Raw genomic sequence first — 25,211 nt, 5'->3', positions numbered from 1 at the left:
ACCTTTACCTATACACACACACACACATTATGCAGGGACTATATATATATATACACAGTATATATCACACACACACCAATTTAACAAAGTTTCAGCCACAAAAACAAAGTTTCTGAAGTAGAACAATGACTTTCACAGTAAAAACAACCCAATTTAACAGGAAATAAGACTTTGAAACCAGGAACAGATTTCTGCAATTATTAAAAAATGGTTTATTATAAAAGCTATGAGAATTCGCCAAAAATCAGAGGATAAGGGAAACGTTCCAAATTTTGGTGAGCTATCAGTGTTAAATGTGTTCTACCACTGTACCAAGTTGGAAGAAGATCACTCAAAAAATGAGGGTGGGAGAGTCCTGTAAAGTCCTCTCCCTCTGTGCTGTTTTTGGGAATTGCGCATGCGCGTCCGCCATTAATGAATTAATTTAGAAAATAACGAATTTTCGTTAATTTCAAATTTTTTGGGGGGCCAAATTCGGAAATACCATCAGAAATGAAAAGCTGCCCCCCTCTAGTTTTGAAACGAATTTAGAATCAAATTTTTCGTGGATCGATCAAGCCTACAGATTACCAATTACTGGAAGAAAGGGTGAAGGTAAGATTCAGCATAGCACCAGAATTTTAGAGAAATAAAGAGGAAAATGAGAGAAACATACACTCAATTAGGAGCAAGATTGGATAAGGCGTTGGATTAGTGGATAGAAGGAAGCCAGGTTACGACATTCAAACAATTTAAACAATTAATGGCCTTAGAACAATTTTATATGTCAAGGACAGAACGCCACCAGATAAGATTCAACACAGTTTATTAAAGATACAGAACCAAAAATGCTAATAAAAAACAAAGAGCTAGGCAAACACTCGCCTTCAATATGAAAAGTCACTCAAAAACAGTTCAAAAGATAAACCGGATTAAACAGGAGTTTAATCCGGGTTAAACCAAAAATGCTTACTTCAGCCTGGGACTTAAAACAAACAAAAGCTGGTAAACAAAGATTCAATAAAACATAAATACTGGCAGCAGATTCCTCTCTGCTACTCGACAGCTGTGATTGAGTAACTAAGTTGTTACTCCTCCGTGCAGCGGGCGAACTCCGGGTCCAAGCACATCAATCAGGGTTGCAGCGGTCAGCGGGGTCCCAATCCGGTCCGAGGTCGATAACCAGGTGCAGGCGTCTAGGTTCCACGAGTTCCACCGATAGCCAAAGAGAGGGTAGTCCAAGGTCGTAGTCAGTCAGTCAGTCAGTCAGTCAGCCAGTCCAGCGTCAATTCCGAGTAGGCAAACAATGTCCGTCAAGAAGACGACGGAGGTCCAAGCTAATAAGATTAAACACAGGTTGCACAACAAAAGCCCACACAGTTCCTCCCGCCGTCTATGCCCAGTGTCCTTGGTAACTTACGTATTCAGCAAACGAAACACACCCGTCTTCAGGAATTTCCCAACAAGAGCCCAAGCGTTCGTCCAGACTACCTTGCCCAACGCAATTAGCCCTGGATTCAAGACCCCATTTTATGCCAGTTACAACTCCTCATCGCTATCAGCTGTTACCCTAATTCCCGGTGCCTCATTATCATCATCCTCATCAGAGCTAAAACATCTTTGACTACGCCCCACAGCATCCCCAGCTGTGGATCCCGTTCCATCCCTCCAGCTCATCCACGGGTCCGATCCTGCAACCCGCCAGTCGCTTCCCATGCTATCATTACCAGGAACACCCAAATCCTCCCTTACACGAGTCCATTCCATGTCATCCTCCTCTGAGCTAACCACCTCTTCCTCCATTCTCTCGGTAAAACCCTCAAAGGAGTCTTCGTCAGTTGATTCCGCAAATATATCCCGCAGCCGTTTCCTCTCTCGCTCCTCAAGAGAATCTGACTCTCGAGGAGTCTTACGACCACGTCTCCCAGTATTGGAGCCATAAGGCTCAACCATAACATTATAAATTAGTGCCCATGCAAATGAGATGGTACATTAGGGATAAGAGAATTGACAATGTGTCTGGAGTTATGAATATACCATATAAGAAGCATTACAGAGAAAATATGGGAACCTTTATAACTAGAAATTCTGTGGGAGGGGAAGTGCCAACACAAGCCTATGGCAGAAATATAGTAATGCTAATAGAAAAGAGATGATAGCTCAAATCTAGAAAGGAATAATAATTACTTCAGAAGCAAAATGCCAACAAGTTTTGAAAAGATTACTTGCTTTCATTGTCAAGAACCGGGATGCCAGATGCAAATGTCCAAAGTTAAATCCTGAAAAGAAAGTCAATTTACCTCAGAAAAATGTTAGCATGATACAGAAGGCAGGAGATACAATAGAGATAGAGAAGAAGCATAGTGATGATACAAAAAAACACGATAGAGGTCATATATGGTGAACAAGAGGCTAAAATAATTGTAAATGGACTGGAGGCTGACAAGATAAAGATACAAAAGGGTGTGAGAGAAGGATGCCTACCTCTCACCGTTACTATTCATAATGGCCCTAGAAATCATATTGAACAGTATAAGGGAGGAAACAAATCTAAAAAGAGCTAACATACAAGGACAAACATACAAGATGAGAGCTTTTGTTGATGACGTAATTTGCGTAATCAAGGACCTAATGGATAATTTTAAAAATTGGATGGAGCAGGTCTCAAGATAAATATGGATAAGACAGAAGCATTGACAAAAAAGTCACAAAGAAGAGACAAGAGCTATTAAGTAAAAGAACAGGACTAAAAATTGTCACCAAAATTAAATATTTAGGCATGTTCATAAGGCAAAAAACTTTCAACTGTTAAAAAAATTATGAAAGAATTTGGAAGGAAATTAAGATGGAATTGAATAATTGGAGATATCTGAAATTGTCACTACTAGGAAGGACCTTTGCCATCAAAATGAATGTCTTCGTGAAGTTACTCTACCTATTTCAAAATTTGCCCATATTACAGAACCAGAAAGCTTTCACAGATTGGAAAAGAGAATTGACAAAATTCATTTGACTTGGGGAAAAAACCAAGGCTCAAGTACAAAAACCTAACAGATGACAAAAGAAGGGGAATGGCTTTTACCAGACCTCCAATTATATTATGAAGCCTGTGCACTTACTTGGACGAGACTGGCTCCTGTTGAACAGAGAAAAGACCTTAAATCTAGAAGGATTTAATCTCATATTGGGTTGGCATTTGCATGCTTGGTACGACAAAAAGAAAATAGAAAAACATTTCAAGAACCATTTTATTAGATCTTCATTGATTAAAATATGGGAGAAGTACAAAATGCGAATGTTTCTTAAAATTCCTCTCTGGGTCTCGCCCTTGGAAGCTTTGCAAAGGAGGACAACAAGTGGAACGAGATGGCTTACCTATGAAGACATCTTAAGAAAACAGAGAAAGGAATATGAGATAAAATCACAGGAAGAGATTGGCAAAACCTTTGAAAATATTTCTTGGTTCCAATATAGACAAATAAAAGAGAAATATAATATTGATCGGCAAAGAGGATTTATGGGAAAAAACTTACTGTGACAAAGTCTTTCTGACAGAGAAAAAAACAATCACAAAACTATATAAGAAATTACTAGAGTGGCACACAGAAACTGAACCAATAAAAGAATGTATAGTACAATAGGCCCAAAATATAGGGAGATCAATAAAATATGAAGAATAGGAAAGTATATGGAATAGGAAAATGGAGTTCACATATGCCTATGATTTGAAGGAAAATTGTCTAAAGATGATCTATAGGTGGTACATCACACCACAAAAACTAGGCAAATACAACAAGAAATTACAAACGAGATGTTGGAAATGTGATCAAAGTGAGCACGGGTCCTTCTACCACATGTGGTGGTCTTGTAAGAAAAGTAAAAATTTCTGGAAGGAAATACATGAAGAATGTCAAAAAATAATAGGGGAAAGATACCAAATGAAACCAGAGCTTTATTTACTTGGTATGACAGACATATTGAATTAAGAAGATACAGGTGTTGAATTTATAACCCATATTCTACCTAAGTAGAAAATTATTAGAGAGCGAGCAACATTTAGCAGTAATAGAGAGATAATGTTTGGCTATTATATGAGCCATCAGTAAGCTGAAACCTTATTTATGGGTGACAGAATTCTCTATTTATACAGACCATCTGCCTCTAAGATGGTTAAATCAGGTGAAGAGTATGTTGTTGTTTATTCTTTCAGTTACTTACAACTCTTGGTGACCTCATGGACCAGTCCATGCCAGAGCTTCCTGTCAGCCGTCGCTGCCCCTGGTTCTCTCAAGCTGAAGCCAGTCACTTCAAGGATACCGTCCATCCACCTTGCCCTTGGTCGGCCCCTCTTCCTTTTTCCTTCTATTTTCCCCAGCATCATTCTCTTCTCCAAGCTTTCCTGTCTTCTCATGATGTGTCCAAAGTACTTCATCTTTGCCTCTAATATCCTTCCCTCCAGTGAGCAGTCGGGCATTGTTTCCTGGTGAAGAGAACAAACAGTAAATTAGTGAGATGGAGTTTGCAAGATGTTGCAAGATTGACCACTGACACTGGGTGCCAGGCTGTAGCTGCATGCACACGCAGAGTAAACAAATAAGGCTTGAACTGCTAACAAATGGGATTCTGCCCTGTCCAACTCTCCTGACGCCAGAGATGAACAGGAAAACTGTGATACTTAGGCAAGGCAAGAAATGAAATGCAGAGTTTATGCAACACTTGGCTTGACAGTTGTGTATGTAAAAGATGGAAGTTCCTTCCTTGGAAACTTTTAAACAGAGGCTAAATAGGCATCTGTCAGGGATACTTTCATTGTGTTTTTCCTGCATGGCAGGCGGTTGTACTAGATGGCCCACGTGGTCTCTTCCAACAATTATTCTAAGATTCTACGAAGGAGATCTGGGTCTCTTAAATAGACCATAAGCTGAAAAATACCATGCAGAAGTGAACAAAAAGCCAGTGCTATTCTAGGCTGCATCAAAGCAGATATAGTTACAATATTGAGGGAAGCCATAATCCCATTGTAGTCTCCTTTTGTCAGACCTCGCCTAGAATACTGTATCCGCAATTCAAGGAATATATTGACAAGCTGGAAGAGAAAAAGCATTATATTATTATTATAACATCAAAAACAACTTTATTTTTGTACTCTGCCTCCATCTCCCGGCTGGGACTCGGGGTGGCTAACATGGAGCCAAGCCCAAATAACCACAATAAAGCAGGATAAAATACACACAGAACAAAACAAGCATCATCAACAAGAAAATTTAAACAGACTAAAACACCATTTTGAGCAATAATGTAGTAATTAAATAAAACCCGTCATATAAAAGGAAAACAGCAAATTAAAATAGTAAGAGAACTGGGCAATGGTGCTACCAAAAGAATCAAAAGTCTGGAAGCCAAGCCATCAGTAGAAATAGCATAGTGTGTTGGCTATGTTTAGGTTGAAGAAAACAAGGCTGAGAGAGGAAGACACAAGAACCAGGGTTAAATAAAAAGCAGACCAAGATGGATGATAACTTCTGGTAGAGGCAAAATGGCGGACTCCACGGAACACTGAGTTGCTCTCGGCAAACCAACCTTGCCTGGTGCTTAGAGTGAGTGTTTAGCTCCCCCACACTGACGGAGAGAAGTCTATGTGGTGCCAAAACCCACAGGGTAGAGGATTGCTGTCTGCCATAGTCGACCTCGCATTAGGGATCGAAGCGGTGCAGCCAATCCATCCCACCATGTTGCAAAGGATGCCCAGCACTGGCATGGGCTAGAACGCCAGCCTCTATTTTAAACGAAAAAGATGACAGAGGGAAGAAGGTAACAGAATAAAAAAGACATGAAGTGACAGGAGAAGCTCTGTTACCAGGTTATTGCAGGAGAGTAAGGACGGCCTGAGGAACCAGCTGGAAAATGAGTAAAGGAAACGAAAGGCATTTTGATCCTACCTCTTGCTGAGTTGCTGGCGACACGGAGGAAAGGGGAGTGACTCGAAGAAAGCCAAGTAAGCTAAGTAACTATGGACTATATATAAAATATAAAATAAATAAATACAAGAATAAAATAAGAGGTGAAGACAAGGAAGCAGAAGTGGGTAGAGTACGCAACATAGCAACGCAAGCAACGTAAGCAACGTAATTAATGTAATTAACATAATTAATAAGTGCAAGAGAGTGTGGGCAGAGAACAGATGACAGAGGTGGAAGGGCAGAAATAGAAGGAAAAGTGACACACATAAAAAAGAACTTTGGTGAAGTGAAAATCTGGACCCGCAAAAACATCAGAGGACGCCACTATCTCTCTCAAGGTTAGCCTCCCTTTTACTCCTTGCCTTAAGAGGTGAGATATTTCACAAAGGGATAAGAGACCACAGGGTAATAGCATCAAATTATCCCACAATTTGTAATGAAGGTGCCAGAAAATGAGTTCCCTATGCATTGAAAGTAAGGAATCTTAAAGACCCTCTAGGATAAAATGCAAATTAGAGGCCAATAAGTGGAACTGCATTGTAGGAAGGGCTCTGTGATGAATGAAACTGAATGATGATTTGTTTAGTTTTGCAAATCCCTTACTATTTGGATTTATTAAATTGTCTCTATATTGGACACAAGTGGAGGCAAGTTAAAGAAACTGCATACTATTTTGTTTAGTTGTAAAAGTTCCTTACCATTTGGATTTATTTGACCACCTATAAATTGGACATAGGTGGATGTGAGGCTAAGAAAAGAAAAGGATTGCTTGTTCCTTTTTTTAGTTTATGTAACTCTTTTCCATTTGGATTTACCAAACAGTTTGCAAATCTGGTACGGGCAAAGCCGAGCCTAGGGAAAGAAACGGATAAGAAAAGCCAAACAAGGAAAGAATAATGGAAGAGTTCACTATGTAGGACATAACGAGAGCGCTTTTGAAAATACAAACCAAAGTACAAAGAATGCAAGAGAAACAAGCCAAGCAATATAAGATAATTAAAGGAGAAATGGAAGAAATGAAAAGGGAACTTAAAGAAGAGTTACAAACAATTGTGAAAGAAGAATTCAGAATAGTTCAAAAAGACATTGATTCATTAAAACAAGTAAGGATTGTATTAAAGATAACAAATTAATAAAAAGTCAACAAATAGATGGAAAAGACAATGCATTCAATAGAAAAAATGGTGTCTGTACTCAAAATACAACAAGAGATCTTAGAATCCAAGGAAAAAGAATCTCAACTTAGATTTAGAAACATATAAGAGGAAGAAAAAATATCAGGGACATAATAAATATGGTGGCACACATCTCCCAAAAATCCAAAGAAGAGACAGAAGGGAACATAGATAGGGTCTTCAGAATACAATCAAATTATGCCAGATGATAGTTTTCTTTGGAAAGAAAAGTACACATGACAAAATACTAAACAATGAAAAAATTCCAACTTATTACAAGGGAAATAAAATAACAATACTAAAACATCCAATGGCAGTCCTAGAAAGAAGACACAAGTACTTTTTCCTCACAGACAAACTTAAAAGGAAGAATATAAAATTCAAATGGAAAAGAAGAGACTAATGGTACCTGGGAAAGTACCAGACATTGGTTAACAATGGAACATAAAGCAAAGGCCTTCTATGAAAGATACTTAAGGAAAGAAGGGGAAAGCAGGAGAAATAAGAGACCCAATACAAAGGGGAAATGAGAGATGATCAACAAGAAGAGTTTAGGAAGACAAAAGAAAAGGCTAAGAGAAAAATCCCCCAAAGACTATGCAGCACTATTGGACATCCAAACAGGTATTTAAAGATCCTGAGGGAAGAATGCTGAGAGTAAAACTAGAATTTGGGGGAGGAAATTACTGCTTTGTAATATTTATGCTCCAAATGGAGCCAAGACAAAATTTGTTGAATTATTAAGTACAAAGGTAACAGAACAAGAATACGATAATCTAATTATCATAGGGGATTTTAATGGGGCAATAGAGGGATCCTTAGACAAAACAAAGAAAAATAAAATAAAAATGCTCTCAATGGGAGAATTACCTAGGTGCTTTAAATTAACTTAACACAAGTTAAAACACAGAACAATCAATTAAAAACATTATAACTACAAAAAACAATAAAAATTTCTAGCCTTTAAGTACTTTAACAAAAAGCTACGCAGCTGAAGTGAGTGCTGATAATCTCACTACCTCTGGATTAGAAGCAGTAAACATTCCAACCACAAAGGCTTTTTATCTCTGTACAGTTCCATAATCCAAAATATACAGTTTGCACAGTATCTATCTATCTATCTGGTAGTCTCTTACTTATCCAACATAAACGGGCTGGCAGAATGTTGGATAAGCAAAAATGTTGGATAATAAGGAGGGATTAAAGAAAAGCCTATTAAACATCAAATTGCATTAATATTTTACAAATTAAGCGCCAAAACATCATGTTTTAAAACAAATCGACAAAAAAAGCAGTTCAACGTTATGTAGTAATTACTAGCACCAAAACATTGCAATGTATTGAAAACATTGACTACAAAAACATTTACTAAAATTGACTAAAATAAAGATAGAATTGCATAAAATGAATTTACAGTAACAACCTTGTCAGAAGTTAAGTTCAGTCCTTGCTGCCTAGAGAAACAGCTGTGGATCTGAGGGGGAGGCAGACTGCATTGGATAATCCAGAAGGTTGGATAAGTGAGACTCTACTGTACAACTTCAGGCTACACAGTAGAAGTGAGTGCTGGCAATCTCAGGATTAGAAGCATTAAACATTCCAACCACAAAGGCTTTTTATCTATAGTTCCATAATCCAAAATATACAGTTAGTACACTATCTATCTATCTATCTATCTATCTATCTATCTATCTATCTATCTATCTATCTATCTATCTATCTATCTATCTATCTATGTATCATCTCTCCTTCTACTTACAGTATTCTCTTTCATGGTACCTTCAGTTCTAAAGCAATATTTGACACACTGGCTCACAGAATTAGATCAAATACCTCAACACACCAAAGTCTCTCTCATGGTTGCTTGCTTAATTTATATTTCCTTTAACCAAATCACCTGCTGCAGCCTATTCTTTATTGCTTGCAGGTGCCATTCATTAGTTACTCTGTGATTGACTTAGACTTGACTGTGGACTTCCAAACTTGGGCCCTCCCCCTCCAGGTGTTTTGGACTTCAACTCCCATTCCTAATAGCCTCAGGCCTTTTCCTTTTGCCTCTCAGCCACTTAAGTGGAAAGGAAAGGAAGGAAGGGACCTGAGGCTGCAAGGAATGGTGGAAGTTTAAGTCCAAAACACCTGGAGGGAGAGCCCAAGTTGGCCCATGCCTGGTCTAGGTAGTGAACATAGTTGCTTCATTCTTCCATGCCCACTGCCCCTTTTTATCTCTACGCCCCCTAAAAAGCCTTAAAGGGTTAAAGTTATCCATTGAGGCCGAAGTGTCCAGCTCATTCCCATTGATGCCACATCAGCCTTAACCAGCCAAGGGTTGCCTTCAAAGGACTGTTGCTTCCATGGAGAATTTGTGGATATCGAGGGCCAACTATAACACTAGGTAAGAACATTTGAAAAAAAAAAGTTCCTGATTTGAAAGTGCTATTTCCTGTTTCATTGCATGGTCCTGTCTTTGAAAGTGGTTTGAAAACTTTGTTTTCATGCCACAAACTATGTTGCATTGGTTGAGAAACTATGGGGTATTCATTGAAAAGCTATTGCAACATGTGCTGCAGGATGTCCCTCCCGCAAAGACAGTTTTTGAAACTTTCCCCATGTTTTTATGATCGAACCAATTAGGAAATGACATTTATCACCCAGGAACAAAAATCATGTTGCATAGTGTAATTTTTATTTACATAGTTATTGGAGCTTTTTAGTTTTCACCCACTTTGGGTCCCCAGATGTTATTGACCAAGAACTCCCATCCCTTTTGATTATCTGCCATGCAGACTGGGGATGATGGGAATTGTGACCCAACAGCACTTGTGGCTCTGAGATTGGGGAAAGATCAAAGGATATTTTAAAGTCAGACATCATAGCCAAAGGCCTTGTATTTAAATTATAAAAAGTTATGAAAATTCACCAAATATCATAGGAGACAGGAAACGTTCTGCAATTTGTTGAGCAAAGAGTTTTGAATGTGTTCTCCCAGTGTACCAAATTTGATGAGGATAGCTCAAGAAATGTGGGCGGGAGAGCCCTGTAAAAGTCCCTCCCGGATTCCTTTTTTTTTTTTTTGGCGATTGCGCATACGCATCCGCCATGTTAGAAACATTTAGAATCATTACAAATTTTCAGAAATATCCAAAATGTTTGAGTGAAGAATTCGGAAATACTTTCTTATATATATAATTTTTTATTGAAATTTTTGCTTATACATAGCAGTGATCCAGAGGGGAAGAAACTAAGGGAAAAGATTGTGCGGGAAAGTTTTTGAGGGAGGGAAGTGGGTAGGTTTAGGGGGGAGGGGGCAAAGAAGAAAAGAAAAAAAAGGGGGGGAGGGAAAAGAGGGTTAGGGATAAGTTGAGGAGGGTAGGATAAGGGGGCCAGGGAAGGAATGTTGCCTAAAGTTTGGGGGGGGGGAGTTGGGTGACTTCCGTTCTTCTCTTCCAATGTGGCATCTTCTCTCTTCAATCATATTCTTTTTTAAGATACTCGTCGAAATCTTCCCAGTTTGTTCTTTTCATGGCCTTACCGGAGTTACTCTTCATCCAAAAAGTTAAAATATCCATATCTCTTATTTCTATAATTTTATTTAACCATTGGTCTTTTGTGGGGGGTTCTTCCGATTTCCAGTGTTTTGCCAAAGTTATCCTCGCTGCCGTTATAAAATAAGTAAAAAGTTTATCTTTATTTGTCTCCATTTTGATTTCAGAATCATACAACCCTAACAGGAGGAGTTCTGGTTTAAAAAGCATTTTTAGTTTAAGAATCTTATTGCATTCTGAGTGTATTGTTTTCCAAAACTTTTCATTTTTTTTACAGCTCCACCACATATGTAGGTAGGAGTCCACTTGGTCTTTGCATTTCCAACATTTATTGGAAACTACTAACATTTTTATTACTAACATTTTTATACATTAAGTTCAATTTTTTTGGTGTCAAATACCACCTGTGTACTATTTTTAACCAATTCTCCTTTAAATCTGAGGCGTATGTATATTTCATTTTTTTTTCCATATTGATTCCCATTCATCTATGTTTATAGGCCTCCCTATATTTTTGGCCCATTGTATCATAGATTTAGTGACTTCTCTTTCGGTAACCCAATCTAATAATTTTTTATAGAGGATAGTTATACTTTTCTCCTTCACTTGCAGGAATTTGTCCCAAAAACCACTTTCTTGATTGAACCCTACTTGTCTATCTTTTTTATAGAATTCCTTAATTTGAATATATTGAAACCACGAGACGTTTTTATAATTCTTTTGTATCTCTTCCATGCTTTTTACAAAGGGCTCTTCATCTCTGTTATTTAGTCCACCCAAGATCTCCTTGTATGTTGGCCAGATTGTCCAGCCTAAGAGCCTTCTTTGGTTTGCCTCGAGGGGCGATAGCCACAATGGAGTTTTTGTGTAGAAATAATTTTTATATTTAATCCAAACTTTTAACAGGGCTGAGCGAATAAAATGGTTTCCAAATTTTTTTTCTACTTTCGTCATATCATACCACATATATCCATGCCACCCCCTTCTTAAATCAAATCCCTCTATGGTAAATATTTTTTTCTTTTTTAAGGGTTACCCATTCTTTCACCCACTCCAAAGAACAGGCCTAAATTTATCATTACTAGGGAGAATAGCGGTAATCAAAATGAACATACTTCCTAAATTATTATATCTTTTTCAAAATGTCCCAATCATAAGAAATACAAAAATATTCAAAGATTGGAATAAAGATATATCCAAATTTATTTGGAAGAATAGAAAACCTCGAATCAAATACTCAATTATGATCACTCCCAAACTAAAAGGCGGTTTCGGTCTCCCCGATCTAAGATTATATTACGAGGCCTGTTCTTTGGAGAATTCGGAAATACTTTCTATATCGAAGCGCCGGCACCCCCTACTTTAGAAATGAGAATTGAAACATTTTTTCCATCGATCGGACATGCCTAGTATTAATGCTATGTCAGTCGACTCTCATTTAACCGGCACGAATTGGGAGTGGTCGATGCCAGATAACTGAGAGTCGTCTCTGGTTGCTTGAGAGTGTATTAATGCTATGACTGTCAACTCTCATTTAACCGGCACTCGTTGGGAGTGGTCTATGCCAGATAACTGAGAGTTGTCTCTGGTTGCTTGAGAGTTTGTATTCATGCTATGACTGTCGACTCTCATTTAACCGGCACCCTTGGGGAGTGGTCAATGCCGGAAAATGGAGACTCTTCTCTGGTTGCTTGAGAGTTTGTATTAATGCTATGACAGTTTACTCTCATTTAACTGGCACCTGTGGCGAGTGGTCAATGCTGGATAACAGAGTCATCTCTGGTTGCTTGAGAGTTTGTATTAATGCTATGACAGTCGGCTCTCATTTAACCAGCATCCATGGGGAGCAGTCGATGTCAGATAACTGAGAGTCATCTCTGGTTGCTTGAGAGTTTGTATTAATGCTATGACAGTCGACTCTCATTTAACCGGCAACCATGGGGAGTGGTCGATGCCAGATTACAGAGTTTTCTCTGGTTGCTTGGGAGTTTGTATTAATGCTATGCCTCATAGTATGCCATCACATAACCCAACATGGACTAGACATTAATATTGAAATGCAGCCATTAAAAGCAAATATAAGACCAATGCAGTTCAAACTGAGTTATATGGTCAGCATAGACCCATGTAAAGCAGTCCAAGGCCGTTCAAACTGCATCATATAATAATAATAATAATAATAATAATAATAATAATAATAATAATAAGGCAGTGTAGACCCATATAACACAACCCAATGACATGCAGTGCAAGAGCCAACACTTGGTATCCTAGCGGGGTTTGGAGGGGGTTGGATTTGCGATCCAGGAGTTGTACTTCACCCATATCCAGAGAGCACTCAAGGTAGCCAACATCAGATCTGGACCAAACTTGGCACACAGACTCAACATGCCCAACTGTGAATACTGGCACGGTTTTGGGGTCTGGGAATTGTAGTTCACCTATATTCAGAGAACACTGAACCCAGCAAGTGATGGATCTTGACCAAACTTGGCACACAGACCCAACACGTTCAACTGTGAATATTGGGGAAGTTTTGGGGGAATTGACCCAAGATTTTTTGGAAATTGTAGTCCACCCCCATCCTTCATATTATTACTAAATATCACTGCTATTGATTACAGCAGCCTGGGGAGGCGCCTTCCACTGAGCCCTGTCTTCTGCTGGTCCTTCTTCAACTCCCTGGACAGGAAGGGAGAGGGTTCAATCAGGGCTACCTAGCACCTCCAAACAAAGGATTCCCCCAGGGAGGAGGCAGCCAGGCTTTGACGCTGCAAGGCCATTACATGCTAATCAAGGTGACTAATAACAGCATGCATACCTGCCACACCAAGACCATTCAGTGTATTCCAGCTCACCAAACTAGGATTACAATAGGAAGAAAACGGCCACACTTTGCAGCTGCAAGGCTATTCACTGCTAATCCACCTGGCCAACAAACAAATCCAAAAAGCCACAGCAACGCATGGCTGGGCACAGCTAGTGTCGTTATAAGGAGGAGGAGTAATGCACAATGCCGAGTGATAATCACTATCTTAATTCCCACCTTTGGGATTTTACAAAAAGAAACTGCTCCCGAAACGGGGACTAAATATCTATTTTAATTTGGATTGATGCCAGTCACCTTATGTGATGATGAACAACACTTAGAAAAATAGAGTAAAATAGTTTTAGTAATTAACTGAAATAAAGAAATATTAGGTTGCTCCTGCTGTTCTTCCCATGTTCTCATGATTATTATGAAACAGTTATAAAAAAACTAAAATACATGGAAAGTATTTGGGCACAATCTAAAAACATATGGCAGATGATAGCTGCTACAAAACAAAATAGCTCTGGGGTTATAAACATAACTCAGTTTGCATCTCAGAAAGCAAAATTGCAACCTTGGCTCTAAAATGCTACACTGAAAAAGACAAAGCTACAGTAAAACTTTCTTATGGCTTCAAAGACTACTTGTGGACCACACTGTAATTATTAAACATTTATACGAGGCAGTAAAATGTTAACATCTAGTTATTAGTGTTTCCAAAAAGCTCACCACACATTATCATTTGAGTGCATCTTTCTTGCCTGATACCATAAATGCCAAAGAAATGTTAACATAATGAAAAACAATGTTATGTATTCACCTCAAAAGTGAGCTCTAAAGGGCATTAAGCATGAAAATCTGTAGATACTCCGAAGACACTATACTCTGCAGAAAACAGGATTAGCAAACATCATCATCTGGTTCTACTAAACAAGCGTAAAGATGGATTTAAATAGTAAGGGCTTACTGTCACTGAAAACAGACGATTATAAATGATATTTATAATATAGCAAAATTTCTGTTATTTTTCTCACACCCCCTATTTAAAGGTAAGGTTCATTCTGACATACTGAGCGATATATATTTAACTTGTATATCATTTGAAATGGTAAAGAGGCTACTGCAGCAGTTAGAAAGTTGTTTTTTATTTTAAAAAAATAAAGATAAGGAATTACTGAAGCAATCCATAACGAAGCCGTGACAAAATGTTGTTTTGTTACCATTGGTCTCCCAATGCAGGCTTCAGCTATTCATTATATTATTTTTAGAGGGTTGAGGCTTAAAGAGTGCTTAAATAGTATGCATGATATTGGAGGCATACATATGTGGTATAGCTCCTGTAATGTCTCCTTCATTTCTTTAAACTGGAAGTTGATTATCCAAACAGAGCAAAAAAAGGGGGGGTGACAAACACACAACCACAAACACATAAAAAATCACATTCAATGTTAGGTTTATCATCTCTTAACATTAAATATCTGGCAAAAATCAACACCCTCAACAATTTTGGTTGACCCAGAATTTTGCCTTGGGAATTCTTTATGAAATTGTGGTTGGATTCAGGTAAGTAGGTAGGTGGATAGCTCCTTAAGTTATGTAAAACTTTCCTGACAATTGAATACAGAAACAAATATCCATCCTACCACCTTCTTCCCACCTCCCATAGACCAGTGGTTTTCAACCTGTGGGCTCCCAGATGGTTTGGCCTTCAACTCCCAGAAATCCTAACAGCTGGTAAACTGGCTGGGGTTGTAGGCCAAAACACCAGGGGACCCACAGGTTGAGAAGCACTGCCATAGACAATCCTATTTCTGAAAAAAAATGTGAGCTGTATATTTTCAGGACTATTGTAATCTATTTTATCTTCCAAATTTGAAAGATGGAACAGCATGGGGGGCAGATACTAAATATGAGTTTCACTTCGTCTTTGTACAAATTAAATCTTGATTGCCATTATGATTAAGTAAATGTACGTTCTTTCTTTATAACCCAACAGGTCCATAAGAAAGCTAATAGCAACAACAAGAGAACAACACTCAGAACCTAAAAGCCAAATGAGTGCGTTGTCGAAGACTTTCATGGCCGGGATCACAGGGTTGTTGTATGTCTTTCGGGCTGTATGGCCATGTTCCAGAAGTATTCTCTCCTGACGTTTCGGCCACATCTATGGCAGGCATCCTCAGAGGTTGCGAGGTATGGAAAACCAAGCAAGGAAGGTTTATATATATCTGTGGGAAGTCCAGGATGAGGGAAGAACTCCTGTCAGCTGGAGCCAGCGCAAATGTCCCAGTTAATCACCCTAATTTGCATTGAATGGCTACATCTACTAGCTACTTTCTGCCTGGGGGCATTCTTTGTTAACTGCCCCTAGTTCCCATGTCTCAGAGTGTTGCTTCTTATTTACTGTTCTGATTTTTGAGTTTTTTAATACTGGTAGCCAGATTTTGTTCATTTTCATGGTTTCCTCCTTTCTGTTGAAGTTGTCTACATGTTTGTGAATTTCAATGGCTTCTCTGTGTAGTCTGACATGATAATTGTTGGAATGGTCCAGGATTTCTGTGTTCTCAAATAATATACTGTGTCCAGGTTGGTTCATCAGGTGCTCTGCTATGGCTGATTTCTCTGGTTGAATTAGTCTGCAGTGCCTCTCATGTTCTTTGACTCTTGTTTGGGCGCTACGTTTGGTGGTCCCTATGTATACTTGTCCACAGCTGCATGGTATCCGGTAGACTCCTGCAGAGGAGAGAGGATCCCTCTTGTCCTTCGCTGACTGTAGCATTTCTTGGATTTTCTTTGTGGGTCTGTAGATAGTTTGTAGGTTGTGCTTCTTCATCAGTTTGCCTATGTGGTCAGTGGTTCCCTTGATGTATGGTAAGAACACCTTTCCTCTGGGTGGATCTTTGTCTTGACTCTCATGGCTTGTTCTTGGCCTTGCAGCTCTTCTGATGTCTGTGGTGGAGTATCCATTGGCCGAGGAAAGGCCAGTTTAGGTGGTTTAGTTCACCTTGGAGGAGGTGAGGTTCGCAGATTCTTTGTGCACGGTCTGTCAGGGCTTTGATTGTGCTTCTTTTTTTGACTTGGGTGATGGTTGGAGTTTTTATGAAGGTATCTATCTGTGTGTGGTTTTCTGTAAACTGTGTGGCCCAATTGTTGATTGGGTTTGCGGATGACCAGAACATCTAGAAATGGCAGTTTTCCTTCCTTTTCTTTTTCCATAGTGAATTGGATGTTTGGGTGAATGCTGTTAAGGTGGTCCAGGAACTTGCTGAGTTCTTCCTCTCCATGGATCCAAATTGTGAAGGTGTCATCTTCATATCTGAACCAAACAGTTGGCTTTTTTGGTGCTGTTTCTAGGGCTTGTTTTTCAAAGTGTTCCATACAGAAATTTGCTACTACTGGGCTGAGAGGGGTCCCCATGGCCACTCCATCTTTCTGTTCATAGAATCCATTGTCCCACTGAAAGTAGCTAGTGGTGAGGCAATTGTGCAACATTCCTTGCTTGGTTTTCCATACCTCGCAACCTCTGAGGATGCCTGCCATAGATGTGGGTGAAACGTCAGGAGAGAATACTTCTGGAACATGGCCACACAGCCCGAAAGACATACAACAACCCTGTGATCCCAGCCATGAAAGCCTTCAACAACACATTGAACATCACTACAGGGAGAAATTGTTCCAAGACACACAGAGATTGGAAAAACTAAGGACCAGGAAAGCACATCTGCTGTGCTCCCTGACCTTCCTTCTATGCTGGAGAGACACAGATACCATCCCACAATTTCTTGCAGCCAAAAAGATTTTCAAAACACCACAGGCTCATCGTATTTACAACCGCCTGAAATGCAACCTATTAAGAGAGAGAATCCACACCATCCGCAAAGAACTCGCAAACACAGACAAAGAACTGCTGCACCTCCATATCAACATCAGCCAAAAGATGAATACCCAATACAACCAATAATCTCCATGTGTCTTGGAACAATTTCTCCCCGTAGAGATGTTCAATGTGTTGTTGAAGGCTTTCATGGCCAATTTATTTATTTGCCATATTTATATCCCACCCTTTTCACCTTGAAGGGGCAAACATAGTGCACAATTCAATGCCATACAACACATATAGTGACTGTGAATGGCCCCTTCTCAAGAAAACATTTAACCTTTTTGTAGGCTATTTGTAAGATCTATAAACAACCTTTAATAAATTCTTTGGAACAGCATAAAAAAAGGTAAATGTTTCCCCTGACGTTAAATCCTGTCATGTCTGACTCTGAGGGTTGGTACTCATCTCCATTTCTAAGCCAAAGAGCCGGTGTTGTCCGTAGACACCTCCAAAGTCATGTGGCTGGCATGACTGCATGGAGCGCCGTTACCTTCCCGCCGGAGCAGTACCTATTGATCTACTCACATTGGCATGTTTTCGAACCGCTAGGTTGGCAGAAGCTGGAGCAACAGCGGGCGCTCACTCCGCTCCCGGGATATGAACCTGGGACTGAAAGGGGTGATTTGGGAGTACCCCAATCACATGAAACCCCGGGTTTGCCAAGCCGCTATGAGCACCACTCGGAGACCAATAAAGTTGAGGACAAACACCTTTATTTTAGGTAGCTACCGACAGACAACAGCAACACGGCAGTGAAGCTGGCAAAAATTGTCTGCCCCGAACGAATCTGCTCGGGGTCTTATATACCCTACTTGTTTATCACACTTCTAGTTCCTCATTCTGGACTGGGTTTACTGGAAAAACCACTACCCCAGTTTGTGGTGGGCAGGCACATCCTGACCTGTACACAACTTCAGGATGTAGCTCACCACAAACTGTAGAACATTTCAACAGGTTAGGCACAGGTACATGTATTGCATACATTTCTCAGAATCGGCTTCACCACAAGCTTAACCACAACTGATTCTTGCTAAACATACAGGACACATGCTATCTTGTCACAAGACAGCAAGTTGCAATTCTTATCTTTATTCCTGGAAGAGAGACTGATCTCTGGTTTCAAGCAGACAGGCATTCTAAAATGGAGTCACTCTGGTTCAGTGACCCCTTCAGGACCTTTTGGTCTGCAAGTTCAGCAGCTCAGTGCTTTAGCACACTTCGCCACCGGGGCTCCTTGGAACAGCATAAAGAGGGCTTTTTGTTGAATATGCAGGTGGACAGCCACAGAGATGTGGGGGACACATTGTTTCTCAAAAATATACTTTTGCATTTTTCCCTTCAAATAAACTTTTAAAAATAACTTGTCTGTTCTCCCATTGAGCACTAATCCTTTCACTTTTTATGTAGGCATAACATCTTTTTTGCAGCAGCAGTTATCATTCCCCCTCTTCCCCTCAGGAGGATCTCCTAATGTTTTGAGATACCTTTGTTTGTTGAGGACAAGAACATTTTTGACTATTATTTCGATCCCTGCTTTCATCCCAAGTGACAAAGAGATTTAAATGTCAAAATAATGCTTTGAATTGAGTCTGAAGCTTATCTGGAAGCCAACGAAGTTGGCAGAGCACAGGCGTAATGCAATCATAATACCAAGTCCCAGTTAATAGCTTAGCAGCTGTATTTTGGACTAATTGCACTTTCTGAATCATCCTCAAAGGCAGTCTCAAGCATAACATATTATAGTAGTCTATTTTCAAAATTATTTGCATATGGATAAGTGGAGCCAAGCTATGTCTAGGCAGGTCCCAATTGGTGCACCAGCCTAAGTTTGGTAAAGGAGGCTCCACATATAACCAGTGATGATGATAGGCAAAGAACTTTGTACAGATGATGTGATGATGATGATGATGATGATGATGATAATAATTTTGTTTCTTTCCTGCCTCTCTGCAAGACTCGAGGCAGGTCACAACATAATAATGATGATAATGAGGATATCCATGTACTAGAACATTAACGTATTCATGACATTTAAGCCCAAACATCCCAACATTTACAGTTAGCAGTTTTACGAACATATAAAACACACCAAATAAGGAACAATGTAGTATTCTTAAGACTGAAGAATACGTAACACAAAGACCACTGAATTAACTTATAGCCCACTCCAGTGATATGTTCCACAATAAACTGTCTAGGTAGAAACAGATACCCTTAACAAGGTCAATTCCCAACAAGATCAGTCCTCTACATATTCAGAAGAAAATCAAGATGAGTAAGGCAGTGGTCCCCCGGCTCTGGAATGCATTGCCAAAAGAGATCAGGCAATCCCCTACATTATCCAATTTCCGTAAGGAACTGAAGACCTGGTGGTGTCGGCAGGTTTTTGAATAATTATATTGGACTACCGCCAACTTCTGAGCCTGAATATATTGCATTAGATTTCCCTTTATGGTTCCCGTCCCCTTGATCTGGTCATGTAAGTGTGATTTATTGTTATAATTGTATTATTTTACTTTGTTTAATAATGTGTATTATGTTGTTATGTAATGTTTGTGTTGCTTTTATGACTGTAAACCGCCCTGACTCCCATCCGGGAGATAGGGCGGTATATAAATAAAGTTTTATTATTATTATTATTATATCCTTTTGGAATTGTTTGGGGACAGAAATTCTCAGTATCAAATTCCTTGCATGTTATTATGAGAACTCCCACCTTCTTTATCATCTATATTCCTGGCATATATCGGTTTGGATAATTCTGTTTTTCCTCCATAAAGAAATATGCATGTTATTATCAGTACTTTTGTTGCTGTTGCATGGAAATTCACATATTTTAGATTCAATATAATATACAATGGTTTCTACATGTTATTTCCATTATCTCATTTAGTGTTTGTTTGTTTTTAATTGTTCACATTTCCAGTTATTTGTGTCTTCATAATGAATGTATGATTTGAGACCTATTAAATTTCTCTGAAATACACTGTCAGAGGCAACACATTTTGTCTTGTAATATTTGCTAAATGAATTCTCAACCCAACAAGATTATTTTCTGCCCTTACAGCTGGTCATCTGTCATGCTGATTAAGGCACTTCAATGTGAAACTCAGAGCTCAAAAGCCCAATTAAAATGGAGCGAGAAATTTAAAGTTTCTTAAATATCTGATGAATGTACAGAGATTTCAGGGCAGGCAGTCCCGCTCCTTCACCAGCCAGTGCAGTCAATATATGGAAAGAATGTCTGAACTGGTGGATGCAATCATGTAAAGAATCCTTTTAAGTAAATGGTGAGGGGCAGAGAAAATAGATTATTATTATTATTATTATTATTATTATTATTATTATTATTATTATTTTATTTATACCTACTTTCTCCCCATGGGAACTCAAACAATCCCACACTTTAGTCATAATTTAAAAAGCACAATACATTTTTAAAAGCAATTAAAATAGTACAGTGTGGTAAAAACAGATTAAAATATAATCAATACACTTAAAAGCATCTTTAAAACACACAGCCCTCTCCCCAATCCCACCCACAAGCTTCCCAGAAGCTTGCAGAAGGAGGTCTTGACCTGCCTATGAAAGGCCAGCATGGATGGGGCTATCCTGATCTCTCTTGGGAGGGAATTCCTCAGATATGGGGCTAGACTGTACTGACAAGAAAGATGTCTCATGAGTACCCTATAAGACTTAAAGTCATGGTAAATTAATAAAGACAGATGGTGGAATATAGGACTTGAAACTTGTCACCATCACCACTGTAGATGACCTCAGTGATCTGAGAGACTTCCTGGATGTTGTGAACATCACTTTTTGATACCAACAGAGGTATTCATGGGACCAGAGAGAAGGAAGTGTGATCATTCCCTTTCTTCATTCACCTTTGTTGATGTAAGCAAGGAGACCTTATAATAGTCAGAAACACACCCAGGGCTGTGTGGACATCTGTAACAGTGATGGTGACAAGAAAGATAAGGTGATATTCCATCCAGACAGAATCACTTGGTTCTGCTCTGGACTGGCCACAGAATACTTGTACATAGACAGGTCCTTGGTTTGGGGATATCTCATTTCAGTTTCTCATTCAGACACAAAACTGAGTTATTCTTAGAGATTGTTATGAAAATAATAAAAGCATAATGGAAGATCAATGTCAAACACACATTCTCTGATAACACATCAATAATATGAAGGCTGATTTCAAAATTCTCTGCAAATACATTTCAGATGGGACAATTTACCGTAATAAGAGAACAGAAAAGAAAAAGGAATAATAGACTCATTTTCACCCCCTATTCACTTCTAACTGCCACTGCCAGTTATGTGATGCCAGTTATGTCTTCTTGGAACTAATGGCTTTGAATTAACTATAATTCTCTAGACATTCTAGGACACAATTATGTGTCCATAAGCATGGAGAACTATTGCAACCCCTTGTAAGATCCCTGAATTCTTCTTCTTTACCTCATTGTGCATCACAATGAATAGTCAAAGAAAATTAGTAGATGTCAAGGAGTGTTAAATTCAACTCAAAATAAAATGTATTTGATTATGTTTAAATGCTGCTTCAGATTTAATATGTTGATGTTTTTCACTAAGATATGTCAAGTGCTTTGGCCACCTTTCCAAACCAAAATATGATCCAATACAATGCGAGGGAGTGGGCACTTTCCCTTTAATCACATAAATATGGAAAGCTGAAAGAAAATGGTAAAGATGTTATTAATGAACTTTCAACCACACACTCCGTGAGGTTTTCCATCTAGAAAAATCAGCGAACTGGCCAACTACAAAAGGACCAGCGCTCACCAATAATAAAGTTGGAAGCTTTCCAACAGCAATCTTTAATCAGAATGCCTGAAGGAATCCAGGTCAAGGGGTGAGTTTACTGCTTATTGAATCTATAAATAACTAGGCTCTCACTTCACTAAACATAGAGTACAACACTCATATGATAGAATATATTAAATGTAATAAACCACATTAATGTGACATTAAGGGTGGAAAATTATACAGTGAGAAATCAGGTAACACAAAGTTAAAGCTGAGCATATAATTTTATATCTGTATTTTCTTGGGAACATAAATCACAGAATTGCTATTAATTGCAATCTACCATGGTAGCTAAATGTAAACATAAAAGTTTCAGGGGGTGGTAGTGAAGATAACATTAAAAAGTGACCCAAAGTATACAAGTTTTACATTTGCATTTCAGGGGAATTTGGCTAAGGGTAGAGTTCTGAAATAGGTGATCACTTGGCAGGTATTGGAGGCAGAAAAGTAGCAGTACATTGAATGGTAAATTACAACTTTAATATCTTAAGACAGGAAAGCTTGGAGAAGATAATGAAGCTGGAGAAAATGGAAGGAAAGAGGGACTGACCAAGGGCAAGATGGATAGATGGTATCCTTGAAGTGACTGGGCCGTGGTGGAGGCTCCTTCTTTGGAGGCTTTTAAGCAGAGGCTGGATGGCCATCTGTCGGGGGTGCTTTGAATGCGATTTCCTGCTTCTTAGCAGGGGGTTGGACTGGATGGCCCATGAGGTCTCTTCCAACTCTACTATTCTACGATTCTATGATTCTATGACTGACTTGACATTGAAGGAGCTGGGAGTGGCAACAGCTGACAGGGAGCTGTGGCGTGGGCTGGTCCATGAGGTCATGAAGAGTGGGAAGCACCTGAGCGAATAAACAGCAAACTTTAAATGCACTGAAACCCATCTGTTTTGGTCAACCTTGGTTAATACATGTAGACCAGTAAGGAATAAATACCTGGTGCTGTAGGCTATACTTCAGAGGAAGGAACTAGTAAAACTACTTTGAGTATTCCTTGCCTAAGGAACTCTTATGAAATTATGGGGTCATAATGAATTGGCATTCTCCTTAAAGTGCATATACACAGAGATAAAATACTTTAATAAAAATCAGTGAAAATTATAAAATCAATATTTACATTGATCAATAATAAGTGGTATGTCTGCATTCTTTTCAAACTTAAAATTATCAGTTAAAATTTCTAAAACAAGAAGCCTAATTTGCCTCCAAAAAGAAAGAAAAAACAAGGAAAAATATAGGAGATAATTATTAGTAAATTATTATTCAATGTGTTACAAGCAAAAAAAAAATCATTGCAAGGCTTTATTTACATGTCTTCAGCTAAAAATGAATAGATTGAAACAGGTACAAATATTCCTACCATGTTAATTTTTTTAGGCATTACAAAAGTATAAGGAAGATTATTTTCATGCCTGCCAACCCTGCAAGTTTTGAAGTGTTATATATATAATCCTAAAACTCTGTACGGCAAATCAATTCTGAAATGTCTAGCAGGACTGCTGGCGAAAAGAAGAACATAAGTAAGTATCTTGTCTTCCTATGTCTCTGGGGTTAAGAACAACTGTGGTGAACTCTCACTTCAAGAGGACCATGAAAATCTTGGGATGCTGTTACAAACCAAAGGTGGCCAGTTTGATCTCAAGCTTTTGTGAGAAGCCAGTGACATGAAATAAATATTGTATTAAGTTGACTTCTCTGTTCTCTGTTTGTTCCTAGTGCTTTACAGACAGCGCTCCAAGTTGCAGCTTAATTAGTTACTAGCAGAAAGATTTAAAACACACTTTATATAATCACTATAGCATGGGGAAATGGCAAATTATTGCATTGTTATGAAACCGGTGACCTATTGTCTTTTTAGTTCTCCTGTAGTTTGGACAATAACTATGAACAATAAATAAAAATTAAAGTCAATCTCTTTGTATATGTTTGCCTATCACAGCTATCATTCCAGTTATTCCAAAATTTGATAGAATGTTTTGGATTATTCTCTTTGTTCTGGTGCTCAAAAATTCCCAACATGAAGTTCCTTGGAAGTAAAACAGATAAACAACAACAAAAAAGTCCAAGGACAGCTATAACTTAATAGAAAAAAAAATGAAATTTGAAACTGTCTGCTTTTTGAGGGGCTGTTTTGTTTTTGCTTGTTTTTTTTGTTTGTTTGTTTTTGTTCAAAAGGTCATATTCAGTTTAGGATTAGGGAATATATATCTATCTAAGGGTGCTTCCAGACATACATAAAATGCAGGCAAAAAACAGGTTAAACTAATCCATTTTCACCCACATTGTAGTTCCCACCCCCTCACATAACCCTGGGATTTCTCTCCCGGGGTGGTTACATGCCATCCTAGGTATCCAGCCACTCTGCCATTCCCTCCCTCAAAACTTAACCCATAGGCTTGCCAGTCACAGAGGACCTCCCTGGAGAGCTGTGGAGTCACTTCATAATGATGCTGGTGGAGAGGAAGAGAGGGAAAATTCATCCTCCCCCCTCCCTCTCCTCTAGCATCATTTTGAAGTGACCTCACAGCTCTCTGGAGAGCCCCTCCATGCCTGGCAAGCTTGTGGGGTAAGTTTTGGGAGAGGGAATGGGGGGCTGGGAAGGGAGGAGGACCACCATGCTGCTCCTCCAGGCTTTTGGGAGCCCAAAGTAGCGATATGGCTGTGGGGACTCATGCCCAGGTAGTCCCCACAGGCCCAATACTCCATTAGACCTGGACATTTCAGGAAGTCTAGTTATAATGTGTCATCTAATTAATTCATAACAAACCAGTGAAACCTTGGTTTGTTATGAATTAATTTTTTTTACCAGGGGCAACGTTTGGATGCCCCCAGTAAAAACCCAGACAGGTCCCACTTTTTGGGCTTATCTGGATGAACCCTATGTAGATATAGATATATATATCCTTTAAAAGTGAACGCTTGAACTGAGAAGAATGTTTGCAGTTTAGGACATGGCTTCATCACACAGACCTGGGGAAGTGTTCTAGGATGCTTCCCCACTAGTCCAACAACAGATGAGCA

At 39.0% G+C, this 25,211-nt stretch overlaps 1 long non-coding RNA gene across 1 annotated transcript in view; it reads right to left on the bottom strand.

Annotated features, from left to right (window-relative positions):
- Positions 1-806: 806 nt before the first annotated feature.
- The window catches only part of LOC134297583 (uncharacterized), an 89,955-nt gene continuing 65,550 nt past the window's right edge, over positions 807-25,211 (bottom strand). The window contains exon 3 of the long non-coding RNA XR_010004381.1: positions 807-4,459. This is a non-coding gene — a long non-coding RNA (uncharacterized LOC134297583). The remainder of the gene's footprint in view (positions 4,460-25,211) is intronic.

Source organism: Anolis carolinensis, chromosome 3 (genome assembly GCF_035594765.1).
Source record: "Anolis carolinensis isolate JA03-04 chromosome 3, rAnoCar3.1.pri, whole genome shotgun sequence".
NCBI lineage: Eukaryota > Metazoa > Chordata > Lepidosauria > Squamata > Dactyloidae > Anolis > Anolis carolinensis.
The sequence above is the reverse complement of the archived record's forward strand: the minus strand, read 5'-3'. Positions and strand labels throughout refer to the sequence as shown.